At 50.9% G+C, this 26812-nt stretch overlaps 2 pseudogenes; one reads left to right on the top strand and one right to left on the bottom strand.

Annotated features, from left to right (window-relative positions):
- LOC104581145 (coiled-coil domain-containing protein 81-like) overlaps nt 1-26812 on the top strand; it is a 272002-nt pseudogene that overhangs the window by 101955 nt on the left and 143235 nt on the right.
- Nucleotides 7394-13783, bottom strand: LOC148594876 (coiled-coil domain-containing protein 81-like; annotated as a pseudogene).

Here is a 26812-nt window from a genome sequence, read left to right as displayed (position 1 = left end):
CCTCAGGTGCTTCTGGTGAGGGTACACCCCGAGGAGGGGATCACGAAATGGGTCCCTCTGGATCCAAAGACGGTGCAACAATTGGTCAAAGCGGTGAGTGAGGATGGCCTGCGGGCATCTGCGGTCCAGGCCTTGCTGGATGCTGTTCACGCCAACCCGATGACACCGTGGGATCTGCGCATGCTGGCACGCATGGCGCTTCCTCCCACGTTGATGGTCATTTGGAAAGAACAGTGGATGGCTCGTCTCCAGTACCAGATGGCACAGGCGGCTAATGACCCAGTTCACCCATTAAGGGCCTCCTCCATAGAAAGAATGAAAGGGAGTGACCCCCAAATGGCCACCCCGCAGTTACAAGCTGCACGCCTGGCGCCCAGAGAGGTGCAGGTGACCACTCAATGCTCGCGGGAGGCTTACAATGATGTGGCCAGGCTCCAACAGCCACCGGAGCCGTGGACCAAAATCAAACAGGGTCTAACTGAGCCGTTCGAGAAATTTTGCGATCGGCTAACCACTGCCCTGGAGCCTGCGCCTATGCCAGCAGAGGCTAAGCCGGCGATCATGCTGGAATGCATAAAGCAGCAGGGGAACGAAACCACAAAGGAGATATTACACTCTCTCCCCAGAGATTCAGCCGTAGGGGTGGTGATTAGAACCGTGATGGAGCGACAAGGCCCATCGCAGGCGGCGGTAACTGCTGCGGTGCAGGCGGCCTTAGCGGTTCGGGAGGCAACGGGAGCAAGTTGCTTCGGATGCGGGCGTATAGGTCATCATAAAGCTCAATGCCCAAAAATCAAAAAACCTGTAGGGCAAGGCCCAGGACCCTGCTGGGCCTGCGGGGGCCAAGGACACCGGGCGAGGGATTGCCGGAAAAGACAGGGAAACGGCAATCAGAGGAGGGTGTTATGGGGCGGCCCTCCTCTGCGTCAGCAGCCGCAGCCCCACCCCTCAACCCAAGGATCCCCGGCCGGGAGCTATCCGGGGCCACAAAGGGGGCAAGCGGGCACCACCACGTGGCCCTGGTCCTAAATTGCAAGCAGCGGCCCCGGGTCGAGGTGCAATTGCGCCACCCGGGAGCGGCTCGACCCCTCTGGCTTGTTATACCCATGCTACTTGATACGGGGACTGACATCACATGCATCCCTGACCAGTGGTGGCCGTGTAGTTGGCCCACAACCCCGGCTGGTCCGCTGGATGGAGTGGGGGGAACAAACGTAGCACTGCTCCGATAACCATTCTGATAAAGGATCCTCAAAATCTAAGGGGTCCACCATTGAAAGCAGAGACGCATGTCTATATAGTTGGAGCACCAGAGCCTCTATTGGGCAGAGACTGCCTAACCCAGGCAGGGCTCTATCTGTCCACTGCATCGAACCTTCAAAATTTAGCCTGAGGGCCACTGCCTATATGATGCGCCCCTCTCAAGCGATACCATTGAGATGGAAAACAGAAGAGCCGATATGGATAGAGCAGTGGCCGTTAAAGACAGAGAAGTTAGAAGCGGTGCATCAATTAGTGAAAAGTGAGTTAGAAATGGGGCATATTGAACCCAGTACCAGCCCCTGGAATACACCAATTTTTGTGATACAGAAAAAGGATAAGTCCAAATTCCGATTGTTGCACGACTTAAGGGCTGTAAATGAAAGGATGGAGGACATGGGAGCATTACAGCCGGGCCTCCCACTTCCATCAGCAGTCCCCAAAGACTGGCCGGTGGTAGTAATGGATATTAAGGACTGCTTCTTTTCGATTCCGCTAGCACCCCAGGACTACTGCAAATTTGCCTTCACCCTTCCATCCATTAACTTCTGTAAACCAACTCAGCGGTATCAATGGAAGGTCCTCCCCCAGGGCATGAAAAACTCACCTACGATATGCCAGGTCCTGGTAGCAAGAGCCCTGCAACCGGCCCGACAGAAGTACCCTAGAGCAATCATCATCCATTATATGGATGACCTCCTGTTGGCGGCTCAGACGACTCAAGAATTGAGTCTTTTGGAAGAGGAGGTTGGAAAGGTTCTGCAGGAGGAGGGATTGTTTTTACAGGAGGCAAAGACTCAGAGAGGTGAATCAGTTGAATATTTGGGGACGATCATTAGACCTACAACAGTCCACCCACAACCCTTGAAGTTATGCAGACAGATAAAGACGTTACACGACGCCAAAAAACTGGTAGGAGCCATCCAGTGGCTTAGACCCATGATAGGTGTCCCCTTAGACTTAATGCAACTGTTGTTCGCAATGCTGCAAGGACAGCATCCATGGGAGGAAAAACATCTCACGCCTGACGCAACCCAGGCGCTGGGTAAAATTGAAGGGTTAGCTAACCAGGGACGGCTTGATCGCTGGGACCCCCAACCAACCGTTGGGGCTCTACATCGCAATAACCCTCCAGGGGGCAGTCGCAATCCTCGGTCAGGGGAACCCAGAAAGGCCTTTGATATTGCTATGGCTGACCTCAAATCAGGTGTCCGTTGCCTTCGTGACGTACGCTCATGCGGTAGCTGGAATGATAACCAAAGGACGCACCGCATCGATTAGGCATTTTGGGAAGGACCCTGAAGATATCTGGGTACCTTTCAAGAGGCAGCACTGGGAGGAAGTCAATCAGAGTCAGGAACACCTGGCATTAGCGCTGGAGGGGTTCACAGGGAGTATCCGCCACGGATCCTCCCTGGAACTATACAGACATCTATCCCTGGTCGTCCCAGGAGAGCCCCTCCGGGTACTTTCAAAGCCACAGCCAGGGCGCACGGTGTTTACCGACGCGTCCTCTTGTACAGACATGGCAGTGGTGGTGTGGCAAGAGCCTACAGGCTGGCACAGGGTACGGATATCCGCACCAGGTAACAGTGTCCAATACCTAGAAGCACGGGCTGTGGCCCATGCCTTAGGGCTATGGCCCCATGAGCATGTTAACATTGTTACCGATTCCATGTTCGTATACAAACTTCTGCAGCATATGTCAACTCCAGGCTGGGCAGGGATGCAGATAGCTATAATGCTGGAAAACGCGCTTCAGGAAAGACGAGCTACAGTATCAGTAATCCATGTGCGCAGCCACTCCGGCATCCCCGGACTATATCAACAAGGGAATGATGTAGCAGATAAGGTAGCACAAGGGGTGTGGATGGTTCAGCAAGCACAGGACCTCCATAACACGCTGCATGTGGGCGCAAAAGCGCTTGCCAAACACTGTGGTATCACACTGAGTCAGGCAAGGGATATCATTGCCACCTGCCCATACTGCCAGAAAGGGACCCTCTGGGGAGCAGGGGTTAACCCCCGCGGCCTAAAGCCGAATCAAATTTGGCAGTCAGATTTTACCCTCTGTTCACAGCTGCACCCTCAGCCGTGGTTAGCGGTAACTGTAGATACTTACAGTGGATATATCATAGCCACCCAACATCGGAAAACTACCGCACGTGCGATACAACAGCACTGGGCATCCGCCATTGCTGTGCTAGGCGTGCCGAAGGTCATCAAATCGGACAATGGCCCATGCTTTATAGCCCAATCCACCAAACAATGGGCTGCGGCTTAGGGCGTTGACCTCAAACATGGGATACCCTATAACAGTCAAGGCCAAGCCATTGTGGAAAGGGCCAATCAAACTCTAAAGCAAAGAATTAAGGTTCTTGGGGAGGGGGAAGGATATACCCACGGCATCCCCGCAGGCAGACAGGCGGAAATAGTCATGAAAGCACTATACTCACTAAATCATTTCATGCGTGGTGAAGACACAAAGTCTCCACAGGAAAAACATTGGGCAGTCAACGCTATGGAAGACGGACCATGGGTCCAGGTGAAAGATCCGGACACGGGCAGATGGGAAAAGGAATGGATGCTAGTACTGCAGGGCAGGGGCTACGCAGCGGTCAAGAGAGATGGTATGGTGAGATGGGTTCCCGCCCGTTGGGTTAAACCCGACCTGTCTAACCAGGAAAAGAAGGACCTTTCTCTTTCCACAGAACCGCTTCGTGGGGAAACCCCTGAACGCCTACCACCGTATGATGAGGTCGGGGACGAATGAATGAGAACGCTCACAGAAAGACTTAAAGCCGACAAGAAGAGGACACCCCAAATTGTGTAGAGCTTTAACGGCACAGGGAGGGGGGAAATGTTGAAGTAATAAGGATAAGGTAGTAATGACAGTAGGTAAGAGTAAGATAATAATAAGATAGTAAGAATAAGATAACAATGAGAATAAGTAATTAGAATAAGATAAGAATAAGTAAGAATAAGATAGTCATATTTTAGCTAGTTTTGTTATGCATGGGGAGGGGGAGATGTGGGAGATGGCGAGCCAGATTGAGGCTGGCCACACTTAGGCTAAACGACAGGGCCTGGCGCTCGGAAGATCCCGCGATGTACGGAAAGCGCAAGGGTAAGGAGGCATAATCCATATAAGGCAAAATATGCAAGCCACGCACGCTATTGGTTAACGCGCAGCCCCCCGCAGCGAGCACGAGCATAAAAGACACTGACACGTAGCAATAAATGTCATTTGAAGTATCCTTATATTGGTGTCTGTACTTCTTTGGCCTGGGCGCGGGGGTGGCGCCCGTGCCGCCTCGGACAGCGGTCATCAGTTGCCAAACCGAAGGCAACAGTTCTGTCACTAGCCACCACCAAGAAGAGCCTAGCCCCATCCTCTTTACATTCTCCCCTCAGGTCTTTGTACATATTGATAAGATCCCTTCTCAAGTCTTCTCTTCACCAGGCTAAAGAGGCCCTGCTCACTTAGTCTTTCCTCATGCAATGCTAATGTTTCCTGCTGGGCCCAAGCCCCATCCTCATCAAAGATGCTGAAGACCAACCTGGAAGGGCTGTTTTGGAGCAGTTCTAGTCTTGCAGTCCCTGTTCCCAAAGTCAAGCTTTTTCAAGCTGATCCTCAAAAGGGGCAAGACAATCACCTTGCTTGGGTGAGCAGCCCCTTTCTCTTCCTACTCCTCTCACTCAGCTCAGTCACAACAAAAGCCAGACTTCTCTGGAGGTCCATCCCTGGGGAGCCATCTCTGAGACAGCACATCTGCTGGTGGCTGGGACATATATGCTGCTGTGGGACTCCCTTTCTGGAGCATATGGCATGGCCAGGAAAGCTGGAGAGCAGCACGAAAGATGCAGGTTTCCTATTGAAGCTGAGCTCAGCTGAGCTGAGTTGTTCAATTCCCTTTGTTGATGGGAAGCCCAGAAGCTGCAATAGTGTGTGCCAGTGCCAGGTCGTTGTGTGTGTTCCTCTCGTTACTGAATGGGGAGAAGTGGGGGTACGGTCCTATGGGGCAAAAAAAACCTATGGGGGTTTCACACGTTAGACCAAATGACCCAAAACACAAATGACCCTTCAGCTTTTCCTCTCAGCATCGCGGTTCTTGACCTCACTTGAGTTTCCCCAGGACCAGAGAGCCAAATCATGGGCCTTTAAGAACACGGTGACTTCACGTGTCTCACAATCCCCATTCCTCATGGTTCCCAATTCTTACAGGTGCTTCTGGAAAACATGTCTGAGGAAATACTGGTGTTTATCTCAAAGAGTTTCCCAAAAGTGCTCTTCTCTCCTGTTCTCTCTCAGTTGCCTTCCTCCATCTTCAGGAAAAGGCAAAGGAAAGGAAAATCATTCCAGGCATTCAGATGGGAGGAAAGGTATAATTCCCTTTCCCTCTTGCTCTGCGGTGGTATTTCTGGACCTGCGGGGTCACAGAAAAGAAACAAAAAGATTATGACTGGCGCCTCTTCTTTTCCAGTGCACAAAGATCACTTCTCACCCTCTCTTCTGTCCCTTCACCTGAGCCTTCCTGACAGCCCTCTAATGCTCCTAAGGTAATCCTAGCATGTCAGCATGTCTGCAAATTTTGTTTTGGACATGACTGATGAGCTGAGCTAAACCCAAGCTGTGCATGCATTGAAAGACCCAGCAGGTACTTTCCAACTAGAACCAAAGAGGGCTTTCTGATGTTTTTCCTGAGAATGCAGTAGTGACAAATGCATTGCAACACTAGAGCATGACCTTTTCAAGCAAAGCCATGACAAGGTCGACCAATGGCCAAATGAAGCTTTAGGAAGGCATCTTTCACACTCCCCATAGAAGTGAGTTTGCTTTCTCACAAATCCATAGGGCATACAAATTATTTCAGGCAGTAGCACATACCTCTTCCAGCCACTTCTCCACTCTCTTCTCCAGCTCTTCAACTGAGGACATGGTTGCAGTACTGTCCTTTCTTGCCTTCTGTGAGGAAGTCTCATGGATGGCTGGGAAAATACTGAAAATAGACATTATTGGGCAATGATGTGAGCACAGGAAGACTTTGGTCTCTGTCCTGCCCTCACAAGGTTCTACAGCACAAGACAGTTCTATTGACTGTTTCCATGACTGATGTGGGCTCAGCTGACTCTGCTCAACTGACCTGAAGACAGAGCGAGATCACTCCCCGCTGAAATGCCCAGAGCTGCAAGGAATGCATGCCCACAGGAATGGTCCATATATTCCCGGGTACAGGCTCTCTCTTGATGCAGGAAGAAGAGTGGGATTGATTACAGATGGAGCCTCTGAGGGACACAGAGACTCCATGCTGGCCAATGTATTGAACACCTCTGACAGTCCCAGCTGAACACCTCTGACAGTCCCAGCTACTGCATGGGATCAAAAAATCTCAGAGCTGTTTTGAACCTATTACGCAGAGGAAGCATCTCACCCACACAAGCATATGGTGACAGAGTCGCCCTCATCCATTCCTCCAAGTGTCTCACCTGCCATGAGTTCCTCTTCTTTCAGGTATCTTCCTCTGTTTTTTTTTGCATATTCGTATAAGCAATTTTGGGTGCTGTGTCGCTTCTCCTTGAGAGGAGATGATTGGCAGGAAGGTTTCCTGTAGGCAAAAGACAAGAAAACCCTTCAGGACAGCATTGCAGAGGGCTCTTAAAAAGGAAGGCTATGCAATTCTTCTCAGCCTGAGGTCAAACTGTGAGGCATTAGCCTGATTCCTCTGAAGCCTTGTTTCCTGGCTGGGCTTTGGCCATTCTGGGCACTGCCTTCTCTCTGTCTTGTCGTTTGTACTTTACAGCATCATTTCTTGCGGTAGTGCTTTTTTCACTGTCTATCTTATTCAGAGAAAGGATGCTTTCTGGGAGGCGTGGTATCCTAAGAGAGTCTCTCTGAGGGCGGTAACTTAAGGCAAGGGAGCAGATCCTTGGATCTGCCTACTGATCTCACATGCCTAGAGTTCTTCTGTTGATGCAGGCAAAACCAATGAGTTGTTTTGGGGATGTTTATGAGGCATGTTTATGAGGCCAGGGCATGGAAAGGGGGGACAGTTGAACTTGCAGGTATCGATACAGGTGGGAATGTTGTGCTGCACTGAGGTCTTGTTCCCTCAGGACTCACTTGAGATCTGCCCTATTGGGTGAGCAGCGTGGGCTCCAATGGCCTACCCAAGAGCACAGAAGGAGAAGGCACAAAGCCTCGCCAAGAACCAGCTGTTCCATTACATTTCTGGGCAGTGCTGGCTTCTCCTTTCCTCTCTTCCTCATGCGTGGGCTTTACAGGTGTCCCAGGTAGTTTTCTAGGTCTACTCTCCAGCTTGTACCTGGAAAGAAACAAAGACATTTCTTTAAAGGCAGGGGGCACCACACTTCTTTGCAACTTCTGTGAATAATGAGGACACAGGGGCATTTGGAGATGCTGGCAAGTCCTCTTTTTTCAAAGCACAATGGGGCAGAATAGGCCGGATCCTGGAGGAGTGTCTAATCAAGGTGAGAGACATCAGGAAGCCCTCCAGTGCCTGGAGGGGCATGACCTTTCTCCTCCAACTCTTGCAGTGTTTCCTTGTGAAAATGCCAAACCAATTTCAAACCAAATGCCCTCTGTGCTGTTGGAATGATCACCCATGTCCTGTTCCTGCTCATTTTTAGGCAAGACACATTAGTGTCCTTTCCTACAGCTTTCCAGCATCCTTTCTAATTCCTGTCTCACCTTCCAGAACGCTTGCCAGCCTTTCCTCAATGATGGCTGTGCACGTGAGAACCTCCATATCCCAGACATGTAATGGAACAAAAGCAACCATGGGAGCCAGGACAAAGCTCTTCAAAATCCCACTAGGCACAGGATTCACTTGGGTCTACATAGGTCCCCCCATAAAAAGAAAAAAATGATCACCCCAGACAACACATACAGGACACATTTCATTCATGCAGATCTCACAGAAGAAATAAAAATGTCCCAAAGCAGCCACTAAGAGGGACCTGGACTTTGATGCACATTTCAAAGGGTTGCTCATAAATGACTTTCTGAGCAGCCTTCACAAGGACTGGCAACACAAGGTTACAAAACATGCCGTGAACAGCTGCTTGCTTGGTCAGCCAGGGGCTGGGAAAGACGATCACATGACGAGAGCGCGACTGCGAAAGAGCAGTTTCAGTGCCCGAGAGCACCGAATTCCTCATCTCTGGCATCTGCAAAGGGGAGAAACACATGGGACATTATGCCAAGAAAATTATCTTAGTGCTCACAAGGAAAGCAAACTTTTCTACTGCTTAGAGAAGTTGCCCGTGAAACTTTCCATTCTTGTATTCCCGTCAGTGGTCCCTCAGTTATGCACCATAACAACTGGAGAGAAGCAAAGGACAAAAGGGAGGAGTTTTGCTCAGCATTCAGAGACTCAGTTAGCTCAGGTGTCTCCTAATGCAGAAATTGAAGGAGGCAAGCACAAAAGAAGACATTTCACCAGCTGGAACGCTCTGTTTTCCCTGCTGTTCGGACCTAATGCTTCAAAGAGAAAGGAATGAGATCAATAGACAGTAGACAGAGTTGTGTGACATTCCCACTGGCCTGGCCTAGGCAAGTGTATCCATGAGGAGATCAGGCTGAGCCTCCAAAGGGACTCATAGTTTTCAAAACCTTAAGCAAAATGGCTGAACTTGCTGCCTTACTATGCCAAACACGGCTTCAGAGGCCATCCTCACAAAAAGGGGCACGAAAGCATGGCTTTTTGCAAGGAGGGAAGTCTAGCGGGAAAAATTAAAAACACACAAGACCTCCTCTTGTCTTGGCCTTCTTTGCTGAGAATTTGAAAACTGTCTCCTGGGTTGTATGAATCTTTGGGTGGAGCCAGTACACTTCTGCACAGGTTCAACTTCATTGCCAAGTCCTCTGAACACCCAAGAAAAACTGTCTAGGGTGCTGGCATTCCTGTCAGCCAGGACTGTCCATGTTCTTCAACAGGTCATGGCAGGCTAACAGAATTGCATTCCCTTGGGAATTCAAAAAGGTGACAGGTATCATGGGAGAAATGGAGAACTTACCACAAGAAGGGCCACTAGCATCTGCTCAGTCCCATTAAGTCTTTTCAGAAACTCTTTGTAAAATCACATTTTCACATCTGCCCTGTCAATTACTAGCATGCCAATGTTCTTGAGTATAAACACAACATTCTTCCCACTCTCGAGGCAGCGGCAGAAAAGACGCAGGGTCTTTTCTGTGCCAGCCTCCACTGTTTTGCAGTTAAGAAATGTATTTTTGGCAATGCATGCACATTTCAAGGGCTCAGAAGGATTGTGACCTGGGAAGCAGAAAAAGAGGAGCAAATTCACTACAAGAGCACACTAAAGCACAGCATCAGGAGCTCTATGGTCTTCAACCAAGGCATTTCTATAGAATTGTCTTTCTTGACTTTCTGGGAAAATACATCCAGGAAGGTATTCAAAGCACTCTGCAAACAGATGTGCCAAGTGGACAGCAATGCTTTCTTCCCTACAGAGTTGGAAAGATAGGGCCACAACCATCTCCTACGAATGTGAGGCTCAATGGCAGGACAAGAAGAGGAGGAAGGGGGCTAGTTGCCTTGATGGGAACCAGGTCAGAGGACTTGGGCCAGGCTCAGCCCATTCCGCACCAGGAAAGATTTCATAGAGCCATGTTATATGAATGAAAGAAAGAAGAATGAAAAAAAAAAAAAAGGGGGGGGGCCATCCTGAGAAGTTGTCAGAGAAGATATGGAGTCCTTGGAAAGGGAGGACCCACTCCAAACACAGCTCACAGCTCCTGCTGCCCCACGCCTATCCATCACCATGTCCACTACAGCTGCAGTGTTCGCAGGGCTGACCAGCAATCACAGCAAAACCGGCCTCTGATGGGTTTTCACACACACTAGGGTCCCAGTCTCCATTTCAAGACTCTGTACAGCTGACTGTGACCTACTTCAAGGTGCAAGGAGAAGGGAAAAGCCAGCATGAATGTTGCCACATTCAGAATTGCAGCTGTAGCCACCTGTGAAATCAAATCTGGAAGAGAGGGAGTATAATGGTAATTGCCATGATGATCATAGAATCATAGAATCATAGAATGCTTAGGATTGAAGGGACCTCTAGAGATCATCTAGTCCAACCCCCCTGCATACGCAGGGACACCTAGAGCACGTGGCACAGGACTGCATCCAAGCGGGTTTTGAAGATCTCCAGAGAAGGAGACTCCACAACCTCTCTGGGCAGCCTGTTCCAGCGCTCTGTCACCCTCACTGTTAAGAAATTTTTCCTTAAGTTCCTGTGGAACTTTTGGTGCTTCAGTTTCCGGCCATTTCTGCTAGTCCTATCAGTGGCCGCCACTGAAAAGAGACGAGCACCATCCTCTGCACTCCCTCCCTTGAGGTACTTATATACACTGATTAGATCCCCTGCTCAGCCTTCTCTTCTCCAGGCTGAACAGGCCCAGCTCCCTCAGCCTCTCCTCATAGGGCAGATGTTCCAGGCCCCTGATCATCCTTGTGGCCCCTTGTGGCCCTGTGGCACCACTGATCACCACTCTCTGGGCCCTGCCATCCAGCCAGTTCCTAATCCACCTCACTGTCCACTCATCTATCCACACTTCCGGAGCTTGCCCAGGAGGATGTTGTGAGGGACGGTGTCAAAAGCCTTGGTGAAGTCGAGATAGACGACATCCACCGCTCTCCCCTCGTCTATCCAGCCGGTCATTTCATCATAGAAGGCTATCAGGTTAGTCAGGCAAGAGTTCCCCTTGGTGAATCCATGCGGACTACTGTTGAGCACCTTCTTGTCCTCCATGTGCCTGGAGACAACGGCCAGTATGAGCCGTTCCATCACTTTTCTGGGGACGGAGGTGAGGCTGACTGGTCTGTAGTTGCCTGGGTCCTCCTTCTTGCCTTTTTTGAAGACTGGCGTGACATTGGCCTTCTTCCAGTATTCTGGCACCTCCCCCGTTCTCCAGGATCTTTCAAAGATGATGGAGAGAGGCTTAGCTATGGCATCTGCCAGCTCACACAGCACTCTGGGGTGCATCCCATCAGGGCCCATGGATTTGTGGATATCGAGGTTCCTTAGGTGCTCTCTGACCCAATCTTCCTCTACCCAGGGCAAGTCTTCCTCTCCACCAGCTTCTTCTCTTGTTCCTAGGGCCTGGGGCTCTAAAGGGCTGCCCTTGGTAAACACCGAAACAAAGAAGGCATTCAGCAACTCTGCTTTTTCTGTGTTATTTGTAACCAGGGTGCCCATCCCGTCCGCCAGCGGACCCACGTTTTCCCTGATTTTCCTTTTGCTGTTAATGTATTTGAAGAAATTTTTTTTGTTATTTTTAATGTCCCTTGCCAGCTTGCCTTCCAAACGTGCCTTAGCTTTCCTTGTCGCATCTCTGCATTCCCTGACTACGTTCCTGTATTTCTCCCATGGGTCCTTGTCCTTTTTTCCACATTTTGTATACCGCTGCCTTCTGCTTGAGCATTGCCACAAGCTCCCGGCTCATCCATGCAGGTCTCCTGCCCCCTTTGCCTGACTTCTTACACACAGGGATGCACTGCTGCTGGGCGTGGAGGAAGTGCCGCTTGAAAACTAACCAGCTCTCTTGGTTCCCCCTGCCTTCTAGAGCTCTAGCCCATGGGATTCTACCGAGGAGGTCTCTGAAGAGGCTAAAGTTGGCCCTCCTGAAGTCCATCGTCGCAAGGCTACTTACAGCCCTGCCTCCTCCTCGTTGAATCCTGAACTCCACCAACTCATGGTCACTGCAGTCGAGGCTACCCCCCACCTTCACATCTCCTGCTAGGCCCTCCCTATTTGATAGCACGAGGTCCAGTCCCCAAAAGATGTCCCCAAAAAAGGGAAGCCCAAGTTTCAGCATGTCTTCTTACCAGGAGCATAGGTCTTATCGTAGGTGAGGTCGTGAAGTTTCACAATATTCCTTGAAAGATGGAGCAGGGGTCTGTGAACAGTCACAAGACCCTGTTTCCTGCCATGAACTTGCTCAGTCACCACAGGAAATGTTCCAAGCCAAATAATCCTGACTCCCTGGCAAGAGGAAGGAAGAAAAGCATTATGGGAGTGCTAGGTAAACAGGCTTCTGACTGGTCAGCTGCATGAGGATGGAGCTTGATGTCCTCTCCAATCCTGCTGTGCAAAGGGGATGAATGGAGGACTGGGGAAAGCTTTTGGAGAACCCTTGGAGAAGGTCTTGAGAAGACCCCTTCAGGGGTTTTCATTCCCCCTATTCTTCAAGCTCTCAAAAAAATGCAAGCAAGCCAAGAAAACTCATCCCTCAAAGAGATCAGATGCAGAAGAAAGGCTTCCGGAGGAGGTGCAGGATGGCAGACCCACCTTGTTCAGCAACAACTGCTGTAGAATGTAGTTGGAGACTCCTTCCCAGATAGCAAGGGTCTCTGGAAAAGAAATGAAAGATGCATCAGGCTCTGTGTGGCCCCACTCACAAACGTGCAGCACATGGTTAGCCAAGGAGGTGACACCTGTAACCATACTCAATGAGCAAACTAATCCCTACCCTGAGAGGGTCTCAGCAGCTGAGATTGAGATGGCATTAATGGGGTGGCCTGGCAGCTCAAGTAGGCCTTCTCCACTGGGAGGCCCTTCTGAGTGGGGTGCCCTGGGACAGTGGGGACAGCATCAGGGTTGGGAGCCAGGAGTCCTGGCAGCCACACTGGCACCTGAGCCAGAGGGGACCCTTAGCCTGGGCTTTGGCTGCAGCCCCAGCCCTATCCAGGCTCCCCCCAGCCCCAGGCTTTCCATAGCCATGTTCACGATTCATGATCTCTGTGAGACTTCCCGAGATAGAGCTCCCAGGGGCCCTACCCTGTGGTGGCAGCGCTGGCATTAGCTGCTGTAGCCAGCATCCCAGAACTCCATGCAAGTTTCTTTGCTCTGGATTACAAGCAAACAGTAGGTCATGAGGAAACAGCTCCTCTCCTGCTCCTCCTGCACACGTCACTGCAACCCCGCACTATTCCAGATGCCCCTCACTGGTTCCTGCTCAGGGCCATGGGCTCCTCGCAGCAGGGCAGAGTCAAGAGCAGTCCCAGCGCATGGGCTCTCCAGGCTCGTCGTGACCTGTGAGGAAAGATTGGAGCGCGCACTCTGACTGCTGTGCCTGTGACACGGGATGTCCCCTATGAGCACAGCCCATGTCTCAGCAGAAGGGCCCAGCCCTCCTCACCACTGCCCTGGCCATGGCTAAACCTGTAGTGGGCAGAGGCAGCATGGGGCGCTCAGATGCTGCCCCTGCCACATGCAGATTGTGCCACAGGGATTATCCCTCCTCCCACCATGGGTCCTGGACGCGCTGGGCACTGCGACATGGGCTGATGCAGCAAACCTTACTGTCAGGGCAGGCACTGGGCATCACACAGCACTCGCCCACAGCCACACAGTGCAGGCAGTTATTGCCACCGCAGGAGGAAGCGCTCACCACTGAGCCCACCTCAATACCCGATACCTGCTTGGCAGCCACCACAACGCTCTTCTGGCTGCTCCAGCCAGTGGCGCCTTCCCTTGACATTTCTCTCAGCCACAAAACCCGCAGGAACCTCTGTCAGCCATGGCCAGCCTGCAGACGGCTTTTAGACCTCATGACTGCAGCACCCTGGGGTCTGGGGTGGAAGGGAACTGAGCAGGGCAAGAGAGAGCAGGCAAGAGAGCTCAACATCTCCTAGCAGGAATGGTTCTGAACAAAGAGTGAGCAGTTGCTGTCCCAGGTGCTTTGGGCCACTTAATTCTGTACGGGACATATAAATACATCTTTTTGAATGGTGTGGAACTGAATATGAGAAAATGTCAATCAAAATGAAACAAGAAATAAACCTTGAAAAGGATGTCAAGAAGGAGGTGCTTAGTCAGCCCTTTTCAGTCTCTACTATTCTTTAACAGCTATCCTTTATTATGTTTATTTCTTTTGTTATTGGGGGTGTATCCTTTAACTTACTGGTCTTTTGAGGATATTTTGTGTGTGGTCTCTTTTCCAAGGACAGTGATTTGTAGTGGAATGCCATCACAGGGTCATGGAGATCTGGTGCCATTGCAGGTGCCCTTGTCCCCTCTGCCAAACCTTTGTCTACAGCCTTGAGGGGCTCTGGTCTCTCACAGGTCCCCACAGGATGGGCAAGAGGTTGCAATAGCTTTTTCATGCCAGAAACCTGCACATTACTGTAATTTGTAACTAGGGAGTCATTCAGTGCCTGCTGCCCATTTTACTCTCCACTCGTCGAGGGAGTACACCTGAGAAGCTCCTATTGCAAATACGCAGCTGATTTGCCTAGAAATGAACATCTGTGGATTTTCCCCTGTTCCTCACAGATCCTCACAAACTCTTGGCTTTGCCCCTCAACCCAGTGCAGAGCTGCCTTGTATTTCCCCACGACCTACAGACAACCTGTCTGTACCCTCTGGTTCAGCCACTGCCTCTCGGGTTCCCCGGCCCTGCTCCTCTGATAGACTGCCCTGCATGTTTGCTAAATCGCTCCCAGGATCCCTCCTGGACTGCCTCCATTTGACTGTGCCCCCACACAACCCCAAGATGTACCCAAAGGCAGGACTGCTCTCATGCATGCTAGGCCTTGGATTTTATGCCATGTTTTTCCTCCACTTTTCCCGGAGCTTTATGCTAGGTATGAACAATGCCGCATCTTCCCAAGGAGAAATCTGCCCTCACCTGATACTAGAGGAAGGAGGGGGGTAGGAAGCATAACACATGCAGCAAGCAGAGCTGGCAGGGAGGGGAGACATGACAGGTACTTAGCTCTTCTCCATCAGCCCAGCATGGGTCAGAGCCCAGCAGCAAGGAAGCAGCCAGCGTGAGCCCCCTGTCAAAGGATGGTCTGCTCAGGAGGAGACCACACTCACGTGGGCAGGCCATAGGCTGTGGCCACAGGGCTTCCCAGCAGCCACCTCTGTGCTGGCACCATCCACCCCAGAGCAGTCTTCCCATTCCAGGCCTAGAGCCTGCAGGAATACATATCCCATGACAGGGCTCTTCCCTTTGCCAGGCTCTGTTCACACTCACACACATGGACAGGGGGCGCACATGGTCAAAGAGTGACACCTGGAATCCCCAGGTGTTTGCCAGGCCCAAGACCAGACCTCCATACCTCCAACCAAATGTCTGTTCTTGGCTGAGAGAAACAATGTTCCTGCTCAGAAGCTCCAAGCAGAGTTAATGACAGGAGTTGCTGGCTCCATAACCAGAAGGGGATGGATCAAAAAGATCCACTTGCTTCACAGGCATTCATGCACAGTGTGTCATTTTAAAAATTTGACTTTATTTCAAACTTTTTTATTTAGATTCTTTTACTTAGGGTCGTTGGTTGCTGTCCCATGGATGATGGCAGTCTCTGTCACAGGATGTTTCAGTGAACCCTGACCATCTAGCTGGCCCATACTCCTCTGTATCCAGTCCAGAACATGCATGATGCATTCCTGCTGACACAGAGCTGTATCAGCTCTATGTATTATCCTTGGATCTTAGCTGTAACTTTATTTCCAAAGATCTTGACACAGTGCAAAATAGGTGACCCCATCAACTCAGTGTCATCTCCCTTTACCTGCCTTTCCCTCTCCCATCCCCCTGACCAATCCTTTCAGTTGGAGACAGGGGGACTCTCCTAATGCTTCTGATCTACTCACAGTGCCCCCAGCTACCAAGGGCCAATCTGGCTGATGGAAGGAATTTACCTCACAATCAACATCGTCAAGATGTTGCTGTAGCCCACCTCTCCCCTCCCCCTGAGCTCTCCACTCCATGAGGAAAGTTTTCTGGCCTGCTTCATGACCTCACCGTGCCTGCCTGCTTGCTGCCCAATCCGATTGCTGCAACAGAGGTGACCTCGCCAACCATCTCCCAGTCAGGCCACCTTGACCTGCCTCTGCCTCCTCCCTCTCCAGGAGCTCTCCTCTCTGCTGGGGTTTCATCCTGCCCTTGATGACATGATGGTGCCCACCCGCCTGCCTGCCTGCTGCTGGCCTATCAGGCTGCACCAGTTTTTGTCCAAAGGTACCTCCAAACACCTTTCAGGGCACCCCAGAAACCTCTAAACACATTCTAGGATTCTCCCTTGGCCTCTGTGTTTCTTTTAGTTCGCTTCATGGACCTCTGCATGCTTTCCAGGGGACTCTGTGTTTGTATCAAGCTCTCCAGGATGCTCTGTCTTGGGCCTCTGTTTGCCTTGTAGGCCCTTATAGGGTGTTCAAAGCATTTCTTGGAGCTTCTCAGCATTAACAGCGCCATTAACAGAGCGAGGTACGTCAGCCAGGGCATGGCACGGCAGTTAGCGTGGCAGTTGGCACAGGCAGGGGGTGCAGCCTCCTCCTGGCTCAGGAAGAGAGCTCTCCCCATGGTCTTTTCCCTCAGTGAGGAAGCAGCAAAAGCCATGGTCTCTACGAGGCAGAGAGCCAGCACCAGGGAGACTGTGGCGACACAGGCTGAATGGCCACATGTACATGCAGCGGCCCAGGTCTGCAGCTGTGGGGAGTGTCTGAACCTCTCCATGTTACCGAGGAGTAGCAGAGACAACACCTGCCTTAGGTGTGAGCAAGGAGATGAAGCGCTTAGCCTGGTGATGGAACTGAAGGAGGAGGTAGAAAGGCTGTGGAGCATCAGGGAGAGTGAGAAAGATGTATTTGTGGAGCGACACTCCACAATCATCCCAGGAAGTGCACCCAGGGAACACACCAAATCTACCCAAGGATCCCCTATCCTCTTGCTGTAGGGCAGAGGGGGCAGAGTTAAGAGATGAGCAAGAATGGAAACAGGTCTCTGTTTGGGGTGACAGAAGAATCCCCTTCCGGCCCACCTGGCCTCCACAAGTGTCCATACACAACAGCTGTGAGGCCCTGGAACTTGAGGCCCATGCAGATGAGGTCACAGATCAAGTGACAGAATCACAGAATCACAGAATGGTTGAGGTTGGAAGGGACCTTCTAGAGATCATCTAGTCCATCCCCCCTGCTCAAGCAAGGAATGCCTAGAGCACGTGGCAAAGGGTCACAACCAGACAGATTTTGAAGATCTCCAAAGAAGGAGACTCCGCAACCTCTCCGGGCAGTCCATGTAGGGGGTTGTCTAGGGTGAGGCAGTCATGCCCCACCTTAAGACTGCATCTTCTAAGAAGAAAAGAAGGATGATAGTTGTTGGTGTCTCCCTTCTGAAGAGAACAGAGGGCCCAGTATGCCGCATGGACCCTTCCCACAGGGAGGTCTGTTGTCTCCCTGAGGCCTGGGTAAGGGACATCACAAAAGGGCTCCCGAGTCTTGTGTGGCCCTCTGACTTCTACCCACCTTTGCTGTTGCAGGTTGGCAGCAATGACATTGCCAAGAGAAGACTGAAATCCATTAAAAGGGACCTCAGAGCATTGCGGAGATTAGTTGAGGAAGCAGGAGCGCTGGTGGAGTTCCCTTCTATCCCCTCAGTGTCAGGGAAGGATGCTAAGAGGAACAGGAAAAAACATCTGCTCAACTGGTGGATAGCAGGCTGGGGTCACCAGTCGAATATGGGGTTTTTTGACCAAACTAAACAGCACTGGGACTCCTGGCAACAGAAGGTGTTCGCCTGTCTTTCAGGGAGACAAGAATCCTTGCCCACAAGTTGGCGGGGCTCATTGAGATGGTTTTAAACTAGGTATGAAGTGGGAGGGGAATAAAACTGGGATTATAAGGGATGAGCATAGGGGCAGCATGCCAGGACTGAGGAAGGGCTCAGCAGCCCAGCTGAAGTGCATCTACTCCAATGCATGCAGCATGGGCAACAAGCAGGAGGAGCTAGAGGCCACGACGTATCAGGAAAACTATGGCATTGTCACCATCACTGAAAAGTGCTGGCTACCAGAAGGTAGCAGGCTATTGCGAGTCCCTGGTAAGCACTGTGCCCCAGCAGCTCAGTGTGGGGCTGTAGCGGGAGGTCAGCCAGCCTGCGCACCAGGTCCTGGGCCCAGCTGTGGATGGACAGGGCTTTCCTGCCCCAGAGACTCAGGACTCATGAGTTCATGGCCACATTCAGATCTCCACATTGGGGCCAGGCAGCTGCTATCCACAGTGTGTTTTCAGCACGCTCCCGGCCATGCAAGGGAGCTCCTCTAAGAAAGCAAAGCAGGGCACATGGGAGGACTGTGCTGCAACCATGAACTAACTTGAGAAACTGGTTAAAAGGATTGAGAGGTGGCCAGGAGAGGTACATGCTCCTGATTTAAGTGTTCTTAGTGCCATACAGACCTAGAGAAATGTGCATATTTATGAGCAGTGAGCATGAATGATCCCTGCCTGCACATTCCTTTGGCCATTGACCAACCTTGTCAACCTTAGGAAGACAAAGCAGTTCATAGGCACCGAAAAACAAAAGATTCTCCACGACTCTATGTTCCTGCTTCAACAGAGTCTCTGAGTCTGGTTCAAGATGGACTACTTAGGACAATTGGCATAAACCAGGATTTTTTTATCTTTTAACATTAATATAAGAGAGAAAATTAAGAAACAAACAACACACAGATTTAAAGCCCTGTGTTGGGAATGTTGAGTGGATGAAAACAAGAAAAGAGTGCTGACACTGTACCCTTTGAATGAATTTCCTCAGAGCATCCTTGAACTGGTTGTTCCCCTGCAGATGAGAGGTTCACTGCTGGAGGCACCACTGAGTACAGAACAGGCATCTCCAGATTCAGACTTAGGCAGGAGAGGAAGGAGGGCTGCAGGTAGGCAACCATGTCACTGCTGACAAGCAAGGAGACCACAGCCAGGTGATGGAGGCCCATGGAAAAGGCTTTGTGCTATCCCTGCTCTGAGGGGATCCTCAGCACAGTTGTAAAGATCTGCACCCAGGACAGCATAATTAAAGCTGGGAGGTTTTTTTGGCTGCATCAAGAGGACTGCCCTTGGGCAGCATTGGCGAGAGCCCAGCAGAGCCACCTGAGGTGGTTGGGAGCTGGAGCACAGATTGTCTGAGGAGAGGCCAAAGGTTCTGTGTCTGTGCAGCCAGGTGAAAGCACAGGGGGATTTGGTGCTGATTTGGTGCTGCAGCTGCAGCTGCCTAAAGATAAGATGGGGCAAGGATGGAGCCAGAGCCTTCCCAGAGGTGCCTGGGGACAGGACAAAGGGCAGTGACACAAGTTGCAGCAGGAGAAGTTCCCATGAGAGCGTGCAAAATGCATTTGAATCCGAAGGGTGGTTCAGTACTGGAGCAACATCCCAGAGCCATGGAGAATTCATCCCCAGAGAAAGTCAGAGAGAAGTTCATGGCCAAGCACAGGCCCAGACCTGCTCTCTGCCCCTCAGCACAGAGCTCATAGAGTCCATGTGGGCCTTGGAGCACCCAGGTCCGTGTGCTTTGCCTGAGAGAAAATGGCCATGGCCAGGAATAAACGCCCACTTATGAGAGGATCTCCTGCCTGGCTGCCTTCACCCAGATCTCCTTCCCCTCCAGCCTCATACTCTCCATGTGGGTTCCATCTCTGCAGCCTCTGTCTCCCTCTACCACCCTGCTCACCTCAATCTTGTCATCTTGCGTGCCCGGGAGCCCATCTGTGGGCTGGAAGCATGCATTCTCCTGCTGCCCCTTCTCCATCTCTAGCACAATCTCCTGAGGCCCTTTTCGTCTGGCACCAAAGGGAATTGCTTCCTCCTGGTCAAGCCGTTCTCCTCAAAGTGTGGACCCCCGGGGCTCTGGGGACACAGTCACCATGGGGACCTCCCTGTCACAATGGCCTTGTGGGCACAATGCTACCCCCCCCACAAAGCCCTGGTGGTCACCCTGGGGACACCATTCACTATGTCATTGTTGCTTTTGCCAGCCTCTGAGCATCTATCTGGGGAACAGGATGATTTTTCCACTTCCCAGATCTCTGCCACCCTCATTTTGTAGACACTGCTCTTCTTTACACGTGCTTCATAGGAGACACACACTACAAGTCCACCCCTTTTGTTCTGCTAGCTCATCCTCCCCCGTACACTCTCAACTGACTCTTTGTACAACCCTGGGCACAGTTCCCTGCATTCCCACTTCCCTCTCTTCGGTGTTCCTTCTTCCACATCACCCAGGACTTTTTTTTTTCTTCTTTCTTTCTTTCTTTTTTTTTTTTCCCCCCATCTTAGGACATCCCTTGCTCACTCATTTTTCAGTCACCCTTTCCCTTCAGACGGTCTCAGTTTAAGGCTCTTCTCAGCAGTGTGGCCACCCAGTTGACCACCAGGTCAGCAGATGGGAACAACTTGCAGCCTGGGTCCCTCGCTGTGGCTTTGACTTCAGGACCTCCTGCAGCTGCTGTAACCCTGTGCCAGTCGAAAAAGCAGGTGCTCCTCTTTCCTATGATCCTCTCCCTACTCTCAGGGCTCCTTCTTAGCCAGAAAAACCTCTCACCACAAAACTACAAGGATCGCCATGGGAGAAGGGCAGAACTGAAGCTGATGAACCACATGCTGCTGACTTTTACACTCCCCTCAGCTCCAATTTTATCCTCCTTGGAACAAAAACAGCTCTGTTCTAAATATTTTCTTTCATTGGTCCCACATTTACTCCCTGTGTACCGCAGTTTAGTATTTCTGGATTGTCAAGGGGATGGGAGAGGGAAAGGCAGGTAAAGGGGGATGACACTGAGATGATGTGGTCACCTCTTTTGCACTGTGTCAAGATCTTTGGAACTGAAATTATAACTGAGATCCAAACACAGAGTTGATATAGCCACTGGCCCTATTTATTCCCTCTGCCTCATTCTCTTACCTGCAGTGTCCACTGATTTCTTATAGCCTCTAGTTCTTCATGTCCTCTTCAGTTATGTCCAGCCTGAGCCAGAGCCGGGGCATCTGCCTGCACACCGTAATTCTGCTTTGCAGGTGGAGCTGTGGGCCAGGATGGGAGGAACCAGGGCCACCAGGTATTGCACTGGGGGGCAGGAGGACCCAGCCCAGATAAAGACAACCATGTTTTGAGCTTTCCTCAACAGTTCTTGGACATTTTTCCCAAAGTTTTCAGCTGAATTTCCTGAGATGAATTATGAAATTCCTTGTGTCAACATGCACTGTCAGCCTATGTCCCAGTCTGAAGAAGGGATTTACAATCAGTTAATATATTTGGCATTTTATTTATAGTAGTCCCTTGTACCATGATAGTTCATCCTCCTTCCTGTCACCACTACAATCCAAAGAGAACTCAAATCTCCTGAGGCACCTATATTTAATAATTTTTAATTAATATTTATTTATAGTAGTCCCTTGTAGCCATGACACAGTTCATGCCACAATCTGTCACCACTATAATGCAAAGAGAACACAAATCTCCTGAGGCACCTGTATTTAATAGCTACATATAGATGTTTGTGATATAATAAATCATGCATAACTACAGTAGTTATCACGGAAAGCATAATGACTGGGGAAAAAGCCCAAGCTATCAGGGCTTCCTTCAAGGGCCTGTTTCACAGCCTTCTTTCTGAGAGGGTAGATGAAGGGGTTTACAAATGGGACAGAGCCCTTGAGATAGAGGGGGGAGCCCAAACGGAGGAAGGAGGGAGAGGCGGGTGAGTGTCAGAGCAATGGTGCAGTGATTGTGAGGTCACCACTAGGGCGTAGCCTGACTGGCCAGCAGCAGGCAGGCAGGCGGGTGGGTGCCGTGAGGTCATCAAGGGCAGGAGAAAGGCCCAGCAGAGAGGAGAGCTCCTGGAGAGGGGGGAGACAGAGGCGAACAACTTGTGAGAGAGACTCCCATCATCAGCTGGACCGCAACCAATAACCCTCTTCAAAAGGTTTGAATTACCCACGTAGGCATTACCCTATGTGAAAGTTCTCAGTAAAGGCAAAGATTTAAAATGTCACACTGTCCATGAATATCTCTGAGCTCTGCTTGGAGCTTCTGAGCAGGAACATTGTTTCCTGCAGACAGGAAGAGACATTTGGCTGCAGAGGTGGAGGTCTGGTCTTGGGCCTGGCGAACACCTGGGGATCCCAAATGTCTGTCTGTATTTTGTCAGTCTTTGAACATGTGTGGCCTGTGCCCGTGTGTGAGCGTGAACAGAGCCCGGCAAAGGGAAGAATCCAGTTGTGGGACACATATTCCTGCAGGCTCTGGGCATGCAATGGGAAGGCTGCTCTGGGGTGAATGGTGTCAGCACAAAGGTGCCTGCTGGGAAGCCCTGTGGCCACAGCCTCCTCCTGAGCAGACCCCCATCTTGATAGGGGGATCATGCTGGCTGTTTCCCTGCTGCTGGGCTCTGACCTATGCTGGAGTGATGAAGAAGAGCAAAGTGCCTGTCCCGTGCCCCCTCCCTGCCACCTCTGCTTCCTGCATGTCTTGTGTTTTTCTCTTCCCTCCTTTTCCCCTAATCACGTGAGGGCAGGTTTCTCCTTGGGGAGATGTGGCATTCTTCATACCTAGGTTAATTTGAAAGATTTGGGAAAAGTTGTGGAAAGCTATGGCATAAACTCCAAGGCCTAGCCTGTATGAGAGCAGTCCTGCCTTCAGGTACATCTTGGGGTTGTGTGGGAGCACAGGCAAATGAAGGCAGTCCAGGAGGGATCCTGGGAGCGATTTAGCAAACATGCAGGGCTGTCTATGAGAGGAGTGGGGCCAGGGAGCCCGAGAGGCAGCGGCTGAACCAGAGAGTGCAGATAGGTTGTCTGCAGGTTGCGGGGAAAATACAAGGCAGATCTGCCGTGGGTTGAAGGGCAAAGTCAAGAGTTTGTGAGGCTCTCTAAGGAAAAGGGGCAAACCCACAGATGTTCATTTCTATGCAAATCAGCTCCATATTTGCAATAGGAGCTTCTCAGCTTCCTCTCTACTGGAGAGGAAAATGGACAGCAGGAGGGGCTGAATGACTCCCTGGTTGCATGTTTTACTAATTGCAGGGTTTCTGACGTGAAGGAGCAATTGCAACCTCTTGTCCATACTGGAGCAGACCAGAGCCCCTCAGGGCTGCAGAAAGAGGCTCAGCAGGGGGAAATGGAACCAGATCTCCATAACCTTGTGATGGCATTCCACTCCAAATCCCTTTCCTTAAAAAAGACCACACACAAAATCTCCTTCAAAGACTAGCAACCTGAAAGTTACACTAAACATCATCAAGGAGGGCTATAAAAACAAAGAATGGTAGCAACTTAAATGAGTAGACTAAACACCTCCTTGTTTACATCCTTTCCAAGATTTGTTTCTTGTTTCATTTTGCTTGACTTTTTTCATATTCAGGCCCACACTATTGAAAAAGATATATTTCTGTGTCTTGCACAGAGTTTAGTGGCCCAAACTGCCTGGGACAGCAATCGCTTAGTCTGTGGACAGAGCCATTAGTGCTAGGAGATGCCTCTTGTCCTGCTCAGTTCCCATCCACCCCAGACCCCAGGGTGTTTCATTCATGAGGTCTAAAAGTCATCTGTACGCTGGCTGTGGCTGAACAGAGGTTCCTGCATGTTTTGTGGCTGAGGGACGTGGCAAGGGAAGAAGCCACTGGTTGGAGCAGCCAGAAGAGCACAGTGGTGGCTGCCAGGTTGCTTCTGGGTGTTTTGGTGGGCTCGGTGGTGAGCACTTCCTCCCTCAGTGGCAACAGCCACCTGCGCTGTGCCTCCGTGGGGTGAGTGTGGCATGATGCCTGCTACCCTCCCTGACAGACAGATTTTGCATGCACAGCCGTGGCCGTGGCCATATGAGCACAGCCGCAGCCCCCAACGAGGCCAGGACTGTGGCGGGAGAAGAGTGCCTGTGGCACAGTATTTGTCAGGCAGCGGCAGCCCTTGAGCACCTTGTGAAGGGCCCCACTGTGACACGGACTGTGCTCACAGGGGACATCCCGTGTCACAGGCACAGCAGTCGGAGCGCGCCCTCCAACCTTTCCTCACATGTTGCGACGAGCCTGGGAGAGCCCAAGCGCTGGGACTGCTCTCAGCTCTGCTTTGCTGCGAGGAGCCCAAGACCCCGAGCGGAAACCAGCCAGGGACGACGGGAGTCGCGCAGGGCTGTGGTGACGTGTACAGGAGAAGCAGGAGAGGAGCTGTTTCCTCATTACTTCCTGCAGGGCTCCTTATCCAAAGCGAGGGGAGTAGCATGGAGCTCAGGGACGCTGACCATGGCATGTCCCATGGACAGGTGATTCCAGTGCTGCTACTACAGAGTAAGGCCTCCCAGAGATCTGCCCCAAAGGCTGTCACAGAGATCATGAACTGTGAACATGGCTCTTAAAGCTCTGATGCTGGAGGGAGCCTTGATGGGGCTGGGGCTACAGTCAGAGCCCAGGCTCATGGTCGCCTCTGGCTCAGGTGCCAGTGTGGCTGCCAGGACTCCTGCCTCCCAACCCTGATGCTGTCCCCGCTGTCCCGGGACACTCCACTCAGAAGTCCCTGCCACAAGGGCCTCCCAGTGGAGAAGGCCTACCAGAGCTGCCAGGCTTCCCCATTAATGCCCTCTCAATCTCAGCCTGAGACCCTCTCAGGGTTGGGCTCAGTTTGCTCATTGAGTACAATTGCAGGTGTCACAAAGCCCCTGATGCTGTGCTTTAGTGTGATCTTCTAGTGACCTTGTTCCTCTTTTTCTGCTTCCCAGGTCATAATCTTTCTGAGCCCCTGAAGGTGGAGGTGGGCATAGAAGACACCCTGTGTCTTTTCTGCTGCTGACTCAAGAGTGGGAAGAATGTTGTGTTTGTACTCAAGAATATTGGCATGCTTGTAATTGATGAGGCAGCTGTGAAAATGCGATTTTACAAAGAGTTTCTGAAAAGGTTGCATGGGAGCGAGCACATGCTAGCAGCCCTTCTTGCGGTAAGTTCTCCATTTCTCTAGTGTGTGTTCTCATGTGCTTGCCTCCCTTGTTTTCTGCATTAGAAAAGACCTGAGCTAACTGAGTCTCTGAATGCTGAGCCTTGCAAAAGGCATGACCATGTTCCTCCCCTTTCTGCTTTATTTCCCTCCAGTTGTTATGGTGCCTACGTGAGGGGCTGCTGAGAGGAACAGAGGAATTGCATGTTTCAGAGGCAGCTTCTTCTCTAAGGAATAGAGAAGTTTGATTCCCCTGTGTGCACTTAGATAATTCTCTTGGCATCATCTCGTATGTGTTTCTACCCTTTGCAGATGCCAGAGATGAGGAATTCGGTTCTCTTGGGCACGGGAATTGCTCTTTCGCAGACCCACTCTCGTCATGTGATTGTCTTTCCTGAGTGAGTATGTTTTCTTCTTAGCCCGTGGCTGGCCAAGCAAGCAGCTGCTCATGGCATATTTTGTAGCCTTGTCCTGCCAGTCCTTGTGAATGCCTCTCAGAAAGCCATTTATGAGCAACCCTTTGAAACGTGCATCAAAGTAGAGGTTCCAGTTAGTCACTGTCTTGGGATATTTTCGTATCTTCTCTTAGAACTGCACGAATCAAATGTGTCCTGAATGTGTTGTCTTGAGTCAACCATTTGTTTTCTTTTTATGAGGGGACCTATGTAGGCCACAGTAAAGCCTCTGCTTAGTGGGGTTTTGGAGAGCTTTGTCCAGGCTCCCATGGTGCTCTCTGTTTTGTTCTGTTACATGTCTTGGATATGGAGATTCTCACGTGCACAGCCATCATTGAGGAAAGGCTGGCAAGCATTCTGGAGGGTGAAACAGGAATTTGAAAGGATGCTGGGAAGCTGTAGGAAAGGACACTAATGTGTTCTTGCCTGAACCTGAGCATGAACAGGAGAAGGGTGATCATCCCAAGAGCACACAGGACATTTGGTTTGAAATTGGTTTGGCATTTTCACAGGAAGCACAAGGAAACACAGTAAGAGCTAGAGGAGAAAGGTCTTGTCCATGCTCCAGGCGCTGCAGGTCTTCCTAATGTCTCTCAGCTTGATGAGACACTCCTCCAGCACCTGGCCTCTTTTGCCTATTCTGCTTTGAAAAAAGAGGGACTTCCCAGCACCTCTTAAATGTCCCTGTGTCCCCTCCTATTCACACAAGGTGCAAAGGAAGTGCGGTGCCCTTCCCCTTTAGAGTGATACCTTTTCTGCTTTCCAGGTACAAGCTGGAGAGTAGACCTAGAAAACCACATGGGGCACCTGTAAAGCCCAGGCAGGAGGAGGAGAGGAAAGGCCAGCACTGCCCAGAAAGGTAATGGAACAGCTGGTTCTTGGTGGGGGTTGTGCCTTCTTCTTCTGTGCTCTTGGATAGGCCATGGGAGCCCAAGGGACAGTATGATGGCTCAGGTACCACTGAGGCACTAGAGGTGATGCTGCTCCCTCAAGAGGGCAAATCTCAAGTGAGTTGGGGTTAGGGTTAGGGTTGGGGGTTGGAGTTAGGGTTAGAGGGTTAGAAAAAGTTTAGGGTTAGGGGTTAGGGTTAGGGTTTAGGGTTAGGATTTAGGTTAGGGTTAGGGGTTAGGCTTAGGGTTAGGGTTTAGGGTTAGGGTTTAGGTTAGGGTTAGGGGTTAGGCTTAGGGTTAGGGTTTAGGGTTAGGGTTTAGGGTTAGGGTTAGGTTTAGGGTTTAGGGGTTAGAGGGTTAGGGTTAGGGTTAGAGGGTTAGAAAAAGGTTAGGGTTAGGGTTTAGGGTTAGGGTTAGAGTGTTAGAAAAGGATTAGGTTAGGTTAGGTTTAGGGTTAGGGTTCCTGAGGGA

The sequence above is a fragment of the Tinamus guttatus genome, unplaced genomic scaffold, assembly GCF_059628265.1.
Source record: "Tinamus guttatus ecotype Peru unplaced genomic scaffold, ASM5962826v1 Tinamus_guttatus_pri_ptg000190l, whole genome shotgun sequence".
Taxonomy (NCBI): domain Eukaryota; kingdom Metazoa; phylum Chordata; class Aves; order Tinamiformes; family Tinamidae; genus Tinamus; species Tinamus guttatus.
This window is presented reverse-complemented; position numbering and strand designations above follow the sequence as displayed.